Here is an 11,492-nt window from a genome sequence, read left to right on the forward strand (position 1 = left end):
GAATGACAACCATTTGTGATATAGCTGTTTGATGGTCATTGTGTATAGTGTATACCGTACATTGATATATTTGTTAGTAATTTGTTAATCTGAACAGCAGAACATATTGACTCACCGTTAACCCATTTAGACCTGAGGCAGATTCTAAAGAAATGGCTTCTGTTAGGATTTCTAACAGTTTTCTGAAAAACCTATGTTTCTATGATCAGTGGTGATCAACCTTTTTCATGTCACGGACGCCCAGAATTCCCCACAAAATATGTTGTCCCAGGGAACCCACCAGAAGCAAAGCTTTTAGTTAAAAATGTTGGCTGCGAAAGTATATACTGTATATTCAAAGATTTGCACTCGTTTTCACAATTAAACAAAAAAAGTTCAGGTCTGCAAGCTCGTAGCGCGGCTATGAGGTTGTAGATCTGTTATTTTCCGATAGTTAAAGTATAACATAGGCTAATGCTTAAAACACCAAAATGATATTCATCATGCAGGGTGCAACTTCAGACAAAAGAATGAAAGAGTTGGAGTTATAAACGCAACAGGCAAAAATGTGTATACAGTATACTTGTTAAGGCTCATACATAGTCTTGATTTTCGGTGGTGGGGTGACCACTGAACTACAACATGACGTCACGAGCCGCGGTGAAGAGCAAACCACCGCCACCACCCCAGCCCTTCTCACTGTTTTTACTCACCACCGCTCACCGTTATTTCAGCTCCTGTGGTCAGCTCACCTCTGGAGCGGTGGTCACCTCACCACAGAAAATCCAGACTATGTATGAGCCTTTAGTCATTAAATAAACTGAACAGCAGAACATATTCACTCACCTCATTAAGCTCGCCCCCCCACCCCCTCCCTGCACAATCGGAAACACTAAAGGTTTTCCAAAGAGATTGTATACCTGCCAGGTGCGTAGGCTACAGGTGATGGCCCAAAACCCCACACCTCGCACCCCATGCGACAAACAAAGGCAGAAATGTGCATTCCTATGGGCGAGGGAGCTATCACTTGAATGGGCGAATAGCCAATCCGCTGCCCACTAATATAGTTCTCGGGTTTGGTGTTTTTGTGTGATTATGTTTTAAGGGGCACCAGCTGATTGGCTGAGCACGGAATGTGATCTATGATGATAAGAGCACCCCTCACTTTAAAGAGTGTGATTTATTTACTTCCATTTGATACTTGAATTCTGTTTGGTTGTTTGACATTATTCCCCACTATTCTTAATACAATGTATGCTAAATGTGTGGGTAGCTTGTACAAAAGATAATATCATTATTGTACAAGAGAATATAAGTATAGAGTATAGAGATCATATTTTAGTTTAACAGTCTAATTGTATGTGGAAAGCAGCGGAAAACACTGTTATAATGCAAACCATATGTCTGTTTAGGTGAAGTTCTCACAGCTGCACAATGGATGATGACTCTTGAGTCTCTGAGCATTGAGGGTCGGGTCGCTGTGGCTCCACAAACCAACTTCCTGGCTGGAATGGCAGCTTTATTTTCCAGTAATTACAACTTCAACTGGTGTACCAGGAGCACACCTTAGGCTGTTACACACTGGAATTCATTCAACGGTAATTTTGTGCTTGAAGTATAAGCATCTTGTGTAACTCGAAAGATACACACTCTCTTGTAGAACAGCTGTGAGTGCACATTTTCCATAAAGTGTGTGTGTGTGTGTGTGTGTGATTTGTGATTTCAGATGTTTCGTTGGGCACCAAAACAATGAAGCTGCTCAGTCGGTCTGTCCTACCGTCTCCTCCCTCCTGAAGCGATTGCTGGATTTCAATTCGGTTTCACATGTAAGTCATGTGCAAATCATTTTGACCATTCACTTACCTACTATGAATGGATGAATGAATGAATGTTACTTTGCTATCTTAGGCCATATTTTATACATATAAAGTAGTTATTTATTTAGTTTTTTAGATCTCTATCTAAGGCTCTGATTTTAGGAGTTCAGAAGGAAAAAAATCACACTTGTGTGAAGTGAGGGGCGCTCTTATCATCGTACATCATCCATTAATTGTCGATGGGAATTGTTTTGGACAAAAATAACCGATTTGCTCGTCTACATATGACATAAATTCTCCATTCATTGTTAATGGGAATGTGTTTACATCTACACTATAGCTGAATATAGGAGGGGGTAGCGCCCCTCAAAAAAGTGGTCCAGAACATTTTTATGAAAAGAACATTTCAATTTGCTGACCTTCAACCGAAACAATACAAGAATTTGAATATGGTGTACTGTACTTGACCACTTATTTTCTTTTTTTGGCTGTCATCTCTCGTGCAACGCATCATACGCATGTCCTTGCCTATACGGTATTGTTAGGTAAAGGTAAAGTCAAAGGATCACTACTCCCAAGGCCATATAATTGCCACTCACCTCCCCAGACCTGCCATATTCTAAATTTCCATCGTCTCCCGCCCCACCCATTCACACAACTGTGCCCAATTCTCAGCCCTGTATAGATACCTGAAATAGTAGCAAATACTATATATTGTTCTTTTTTCTGCCCTGCCAGATGTTGCTGATTTCCAACGAGTTCCATGTATACCTGCTGGTTTAGACCTCCTGCCTGAATCAACTTTTGACATCTGCAATCTCCTTAACGGACTTTTCTTTGTGATTTTTATGCCAAGAGATACTGTCGTGTAATTTCTATAAATGAACCAAGATTAAACCACAGTCTGTGATGTTCCTTAGAGGGGTAAAAGTTACATGGCGCATCTTAAAACCCAGGCCTTTGTCTTAAAACCGTTTGAAGCTCCCTCCGGGGCAAAAGGTTTCACACGTCACAAGAGGCCACTGATTAACATCACTATGAATGCATCTGCTATTTCCTATGCTAGAATCACTCTAGAAGGTTCCATGGTGTAAATCTTGGTTAAGGACACTGAGAAAAAAACTTAACTCTGATTTAAGGAAACCTTTAAAACTAGTTTATAATTATTAATAGTTATAATCATACTAGATATAAGCTATAACTATTAATAAGGAGTGCAATTGATGTATTGATTGAAAACGTACTAGGAGATTATAGTTATAGCTTTTACTCGGTTTAAATGGTTTTAATCACCTCCTAGAGAAATCTGTTCAGTCATGCATAGTTCCGTTTTTAAACATTGCTTAGATTTTTAAACTATGTGTCATAAAAGTATGCTTAAGGTTTCATCTAAGTTCTGGTAGTTGGTAACTATGTATTCTTAGATTAGCAATTAGGTATTTTGTATAGAGTTAAAGGGGGTGTCAGTGATTTCAGTCAAAAACCCTTAGGTTTCGTTTTTGCCTTGCGGGACACAAGCTTTCATCCAATCAGGATAGAGAACAAAAACGAAACCTAAGGTTTTTTGACCCCCAGGGGTTAACTGGGGACAGGGAGGAACTCCTTATATGGTCAGCACACTCTATAGTAGAGAGGATTATCACAACAAAACAAAAAAATAAGTGATATTTGAATTAAGTGAAATCACTGACTCTACCTTTAAGGCTCCATAGCAAGGAGGGGCCATTTCCTGGTCCCGCCTCTCTCTAAACCGGAAAGCCAGAAGGCTGTTTCCATGTCCGGAGGAGGCGGGACCCGAAATAAGTATATAACCAGAAGAGCGGGGTTCAAATGGGGCTGATCTGGACCGGGCTCTCGACTTTGGGCAACAGAGAGCGGTGCGTGTTTTATCCAGGAAGTCCGGGAGAGTGTTTGTCTCTCTTGTGTTGTTTGCTGTGAGCGGAGTGACTTTTCCTGCAAAATAAAGTCTATCCTTACAAATCCGATTGGAGCTGGTCAACGTGTCTTCCTGAACGAAAGTATACCACAATACCTCAAAATGTGTTTTTGCCCCATGCCCCTTTAACCTTTTTGGACGTTGAAAGTTTGCACTTTTATCCCTGCAGAGATTTAAAAGTTTTTATTTATGTTCTATGTTATTTAGTCAGATCACATTTATTAATTTTCACTTGTCTCAGGCTGTTCATCACTCTCAGTGAGAGAACTCTATGATGGTGAGGTATTTTTCCTTGCAACGGTCATATCCACCAAACTGCTCATAGCCAGGGCACGAGGATGAATAACAGAATATGAACGACATAATGTACCGGTACTGGAAATAAACTTGTCGTGTGATACATACTGCCTGCAGCATCATCTCCTCAGAGCTGGTCATTCAACTGAACCATCACTCACCACCCTTAGGCCCCCTTTCCACTGGGGCTGAACCGGTTCAGTTATTTTTTCCTGCCCAATATTGAACCAGTTCAGAGTGTTTCCACTGAATAATGAATTGGTTGGCTACAGGCTTTAGTTCTGACATACTATTGATCCGAAACCTCATTCCCTAACCTAACCATAACCGCAAGCAGGGGAGCAGCGCATGTCGGACCATCGCATTCGCATGGCATCGCATGTCCCCCCGCTTCGGATCTTCGGTGTGTCGGAAAAGCATGCGCACCCCAATTGGTTCAGGTACTTCAAGAACCCTAAAAGTTGATTTGGAACTGCAGGAACCAAAAAATGGCCGCCGGTTCCGTGAAAGCTAGCACCGAATGTTCCAATAATTTAGAACAGAACCAGCTCTAGAACCCAAGTAAAGTACAAATGCCTCAAATGTAAGGAGTATACAGTACTTGGTTACTTTCCACCAATGGTAGAATCACATACACGTTTTTACATGTTCCTCAAGTGTCCTTTTTTAACCAAAATTACTTTGGTAGCCTTTGGTAGCCTACTTTTACCCCGAAAACTTTAGTTACTTTGATTACAAAACATAACTAACCACTTCAGCCTATACAAATTTGACCATTTGAAAATAGCCGATCTACAGTTTCTTCCCGAAAGCTGAACACCTTTGAGTCAAAAGGCCAAATAGAATTACACCACTTTAGCGACACACTAAAAAATATATATATATAGTTTACCATGAATGAATAGAGTAATGAGTAAACGGATTGTTAATTAAAATACATTTTAATACGCATGACATTTACATAAAATACATAACTTAAAAATAAAAATAAAGTTAAAATGTTCAGACTGGGGATTCTTCATGCTGCAGGCCGGCATGTTAGCCTCCGTTTCACCAGTGTCACAGCCATATGGATCCCTTGTGGAGTGATGATTCTGTGCGTGTTGGTCTCAGACAGCCGGGAAGCCTCCAGAGCCACTATTTGAAGCAGAACCCTTTTTGGCATCAATGAGCCAAATTGGCCGGCCAGGGAGACTCTTCCAGACCCATCAGAACCGCCCTTCAGAAGAGACATTTTGTCACATGTGAAAATATATAGTGATAAATTCACTAGTTTTATAACAAAATAACCCATTTTCAAAAATATAAAAAGGGTATGTGTGAGACGTCATCATCGTCAAGTGTTGTAGTAACCTGCCGTTTTCTTCTTCTTTCTAATCATTTGTTCGGCCTGAAAAATTGTGCTTGTTGTCATGATTTGTCTCACGATTTGTCACAACTCGAGTTGGCTTTGTACAAGGCTTAAAAGGTCTTTAAATAAATACTTTTTGAAATGTCTATGAGGAAAATGAACAGGGATTAATTTCCTGGGCCCTGGTAGGGGGTGGGACTGCGATGCTCTATACTGTACCCTCTATTGCCACGGTTATATTCTTTCTAAAATGGCCCATCTACAATGTAATGCGTTAAGATGCAATAGACTTTAAAACAACTTTCAAATCTTTGCTGAAGAATGGAGCAGCATACTGACCTCTTTTAGAGCTCTGTAGATGATGGTGGAGTGAGCCCTTGTTCTCCGCTTCTGTGGTTGTTTCATTTTCCTAGTTGCTTTAACAGGGGCCTTCATCACTCTATCGCTTGTACAGTAAATGCAGGATTGAATCAAACCGGTGCAGACAGACAGTGAGGTAATGAAACAAGTTCCATTTAAAACAGCTTTGTGTAGTTAGGCTGGATTGCTTTCACCTGGCTGCACGGCCCACACTGACACTGATTCGTTGGGGTTCACAATCAAACCACAGTAAACCTGAGCATGATTGGACGGTGGATCATATGAATGAATTAGATGTTTTGGCTTGGTTTATACATTTCTCATGCTTGACCAAAAAGCCATTCACCAAAAAACACACAAAATGGAATTGCTTGTTTGAAGTGTGAAGAAACTGTAAATATTTCTGGCTTATTTAATTTCTGAAGAGTGTCTGTTTGAAATATAATAAGACACATTTATGAAAACTACACAAATTGTCACAACATAGCTTTCACAGTAAATAAACTGCAACTGTGTTTAGTAGCGGTGAAGTATAAGCAGACTAACTAACATAACTAACATCAAGGTTCCTCTTTGCTTGGCCACAGGTGATAAGCACAGAGCATATAGCCAATCTTCATTGGTAGCCTACACGAGGAATGGCTGGGGGAACAAAATGACTGCTGGTGTGCTCATCCAAGCAAAATGGATTCAAGTACAGGGTAGAGAAATTAAGAAATATCCAGACACTGAAAAATCTCATCTCACAATATTTGATTTAGTTTGCTTGATGGTCCATAACACATGCCTCGGTCTATAATGACATCAATACTACCACATAGTGGACAAAAGAGTGAATTTCAGGAATAAAGTGGTCATGCAGAAAGAGCTGGTCAAAGAGAACATTATTTTCTGAAATCCATACTGTATTTCATGTGCTACGGTGGGTACATGTACATGTTCCAATGTAGCCAATTAGCCAAAGTATGAAAAGATTGGGTGGCCTGGCCATAATTGCCCAAATCTGGAATAGGCTCTATATTTGGAGAAAAATATATTTACCCTGTCAAAAAGGGAACCCTTATTTAAAAATAATCTGGTCACCCATTATTGAGATGCTTGTTGGACTGAAGTGATTGAATTCAACATTGTTCTGCCCCTAATGTCTAATTAATGTATCGATTTTTTGGTATGTATGTTATATGTTTATACTGTATGTATGGGTGATTATGAAGGTACACATATATAAATATATGTTTTGTTTTCCATATCAGAAATTATTTTTAGAATTGATTGTGATGTTGTTTGTGTCGTCTACGGAGTGCGGCATAGTCATCAGCCCTGTTAGTTTTTTTTTTGTCTTTTTTATGGTTATGTTTTGTCTCTTTTTAGTGTAAGTCTCTTGTTTTGTTTATTTGCTTGTATGTTTTTGCTATATTTTCAATCTGTAACTTACTGGTTGAACATTCTTGAAATGCCTGTAGACCAAAAATCATAATATACAGATGTTTAAATATAATAATAATAAAAGTCTGTTCCTAGTGTTCCCTTGTAAAGCGCTTTGGGTATTTAGAAAAGCGCTATATAAATCTGAGCTATTATTATTATTATTATTATTATTATTATTATTTTTAAGGCCAACGGAAATAGAAGTGGATGTGTTGGATGCAGGTCAAAGTGAACATTACTCAGGTATCTAGTTTGTCGCCGTCCAACCAAGCCCGTGTAATTAAAGAAAAACGGTGGCCAAAACTCAATCGAAAATCTGCTCAGTTCAAAGCTTGTTGGAAGCGTGACTTTAAGGACATTGGCTCAGGGCCACTTTGCACATGCACACTTGGCACAAGCCATAATTCGTCAATGGGTCCGACAGGCAGGCTGACAATGAGGTTAGGCAGAATCCCCACACATTGCACATTTTGGGCACATTTGGGCAAGTGGCTATATGGCCATTTTTAGCCCAAGGAGTGTTTTTTGTGCAAAACGAATGCTTGGAATGGATTCAGAATCATGACCTAGTTTGACATGTCACATGCTAATTAAAGCATAATGACATTTGGATTGTTTTGACTTATATACTGTAGGTTGTCAATGGTATGGTCACATACTATTATGCGAATTACTCAAATTGCTCAACGTTCAACTTTTAGCAACCAAGCTGAATTTCATCCATTAGGCCTATAGTGCGGCAGTTAAGCTCATATATGGAAGGTATTGTGCATTTTATGACTAAAGCACGAAACTTTCAGAATATCATCACAACCCAAGGTTTGATTTCAGACATGGAACCACTTTCTGACTGACCTCTGGTGACCTTGAGGGATCATTGACCTCAGAATTGCAGTTTTGCTCCATTGTTTTCCACTATAATAATTTATTATGTTTGTTAAATGGAAGTTTTGTTCTAATGAATGACAACTTAAACCCTAAGTCTACAGAGATGGTGAATCATGTCAACTTTTATGATATAAATGTTATGACATTGTAATAACATTATAAAAAACATCTAGGAGAGCGGTTAAGCTCATATATGGAAGGTATTGTGCATTTTACAACTAAAGCATGACACTTTCTACAGTGCTAGCAAAATAAAATAAAGATGCAGCTACTTCATACAGCTACAAAAAGCACTGTATGAAGAGGTATAAGGAATTGGTGGAGATGGTCAAAGCCAAGAAAGCTGCACAGGAGCTTGTGGCAGCGAAGAGTAAAACATGACAAAAGAACCACAGAAGAGATAGTTCTCGTTGTTTTAACATTATTGTATTGGTCTCAATTTTTTTATGGAAGAAGAAAATACAGAGAGACTTGATTGATGAGTTTGTTTGGTTTTTATATCCATTGAATATTGTTACAGTATATTCAAAGGTGCTATAGGGCATAGCAGTGGTGGCCATTTTCTGGTTCCATCCATCCAGACTCCATTCATTTTTCACATATAGAGATTTCCAAACAATATCAATGATTACATAAGCCTATGTATTCAAGCCGTCCAGGATCCTGGTAATTAATTACCATAAATTCTGTGAAAAATAAATGAAAAAAACTCAAAACAAAGGCTATTGTATATTATATAATTAAATATTTAAAAATAAATCACAGAATCAAATTTGTTTTATCGTCATGATTCAGTAGGGTCCTGGATGGCTTGATTCTATCGGCTTATTCATTTTTATATAAATATTCGTAGAAATCTAAAAAAAAACAATGGGGTCTGGAACGATGGAACCCGAAAATGGCTGCCAATGCTACTGTACGCCCTATTCATCTCATGATTTTGGTTTTTGGGGCAGTATATGGCGAGCGTTCAGGGTTCATATGTTTTGGGGGAAGTAACTGTTGAATACTCTTAAACCTCCTACCAGGTGGCAGGAATTTAAGGAGATGTTGGGAGATAATATGGTACCATTTTGCATGTAACACTTGCTACCAGTGACATTGATGGAGAATCCAAGCTAACATAAACTGACTTTATATTTTTCGAAAGTTAGCTATTATAGAAGTCATTGTTCTCACATAAATACAAAATCAAATTAAAACATTTAAATGTTCGAAATGAACAAACCTGCCTATACCGACAATGTCACCAGTAGGCAAGTCTCTGAACTGTCCACAGCCCTACTCTGAGACACAGACTGAGTGGACAAACATTGTACCATAATGAGCACTAGTGAGTTCACTTAGAACCTCACTCTCAATGGTCTTTTACAGTACCACTATCTTCATAATCTCTCTCTTCATTCCCTTCAGCCTCTACATCTTCTTTGTCTTCATCTTTGTGTATTAGACCTTATAATGCTTATATTAATCATATTGGAAATTTCTGTTTTCCGCTTCAATTAGGTTATTGCTGCTCAATGCCGTCAGACCTTTGAGGTCAGGGGGGTAGTTGGGGATTAAGGGTCTTGCTTATGTATACCTCGACACATTTCCGGGGCCTGGAATTGAACCTGGGACCTTCTGTTTCCCAGGTGGCTCATTCAGCTATGGCCATCCTTCTTGTGAATGGGTTGTAGAAGTTCCAACAGGAACTGTATTGAGAGACTATAGGCATGGTACTTTCTCACAGGGTAGGAGAGTAAGAAGACAGTATCACATTCACATCCTAACAGGAAGGAAGACAAGCACAAGCATCGATGCCTGCTATTATCACAGACATGTTCATCAATGTTCCAATGCAGCCAATGCATGTGCATCATGCCGTGCTTTCATATTCCAAGACGTCCGATCTACCTCATGAGCCACTGCTGCCCCGTCCCGCCCACTGGATTAGACATGTCATAAAATAGGCCGAAAGACGAATTATTATATACTTTATGTAAATTATGCAAATGAGGAACAATTTAATAATTGAGTTATGGCAAGAGATTAATTTATGTAACATAATATAGATGTAGACTCTAAAACAACCTTGATATGTTGACTAAAAGCAATAACACTGTATACTGCTAATTCTTAATTTGTACCTATGTTTTACATAATATTTGCCAATTATGCTAATGAAGAAAATAACTAAAATAACAGTTGAATTTCTGGATATCACAAACATAGACTTTGACTCTTAAGTCACCTTTCAAAGTTAAATGGGTGCAAAATGATACCCATTTCCAGTTAATTTGCTCATTAAGCAATTGATTTGCTCATAATGCTATAATTACTCAAATTGTCCAACATTTAACTTTTAGCAAACAATCATCATCTGCTAGCCTATAGATGACATTTTAATCATAAAAGTTTAAAGGAAACAACATTTCTGGGTTTAACATGGGCCAAAGGGTGGTTTACAGCATGGTTTGACAGCCCGAAATGTGTACAGTACCCTTTGACAATTTCCAGATGTAAATTCAGAAGTGTTTCCACGTCTGAAAACAAACTTCATGGTATATATAGAAAGTGTCATGCTTTAGTCATAACATGCACAATACCTTCCATATGAGCTTAACTCTCTCTCTCTCTGCACTCTCTCTCCTAGATGTTTTTTATGTTATAACAACGTCATAACATTTATATCATAAAAGTTGACATGATTCACCATCTCTGTAGACGGGGTTTAAGTTCTCATTCATTAGAACAAAACTTCCATTTAACAAACATAATAATGTATTTATTATAGTGGAAATAATGCAGCAAAACATGCAAAAATGCAATTCTTAGGTCAATGACCCCTCAAGGTCACCAGAGGTCAGTCATAAAGTGGTTCCACTTCTGAAATCAAACCTTGGGGTGTGTAGATGATATTCTGAATGTTTCATGCTTTAGTCATACAATGCACAATTGGTTTGGTTATCCGCCGCACTAATAGATAACATTTCTATCATAAAAGTTTATACTAACCACCATTTCTGGGTTAACGAAATTTCCAGTAGAATATTTTGATAAACTGTAGAGGCCTCTACAGCAGTGGCCGTTGGGCACTGGCCTACTTGGAACGTTGCAAGTTGGAAATGAATGCCCCACTCACATATTATGCGTTGGAGCCTCTACAGCGCACTGGCAAACTTGGAACGATGCAAGTTTGAAATGAATGCCCCACCCACCCAGATATTGTCTGTGTCCCTTTTATGCTCATATATGGAGTTATTTGTCAGGCATGCCCAAATATGGAGTATATGCAGACGTCAGAATGATACATGTCGGCCTGGGCCATGGCTCAGTGTGCCGCGGGTTTGACTCCCGATCCCAAAGGCCTTTACTGCATGTAGCCTATCCCCCCATTTCTCTCCCCATTTCCTGTCAGCCTATACTGTCTGTCCCTCCATAAAATAGGCTATAT

This window comes from Protomyctophum bolini (genome assembly GCF_963924005.1).
Source record: "Protomyctophum bolini genome assembly, chromosome: 11".
NCBI classification, from domain to species: Eukaryota; Metazoa; Chordata; class Actinopteri; order Myctophiformes; family Myctophidae; genus Protomyctophum; species Protomyctophum bolini.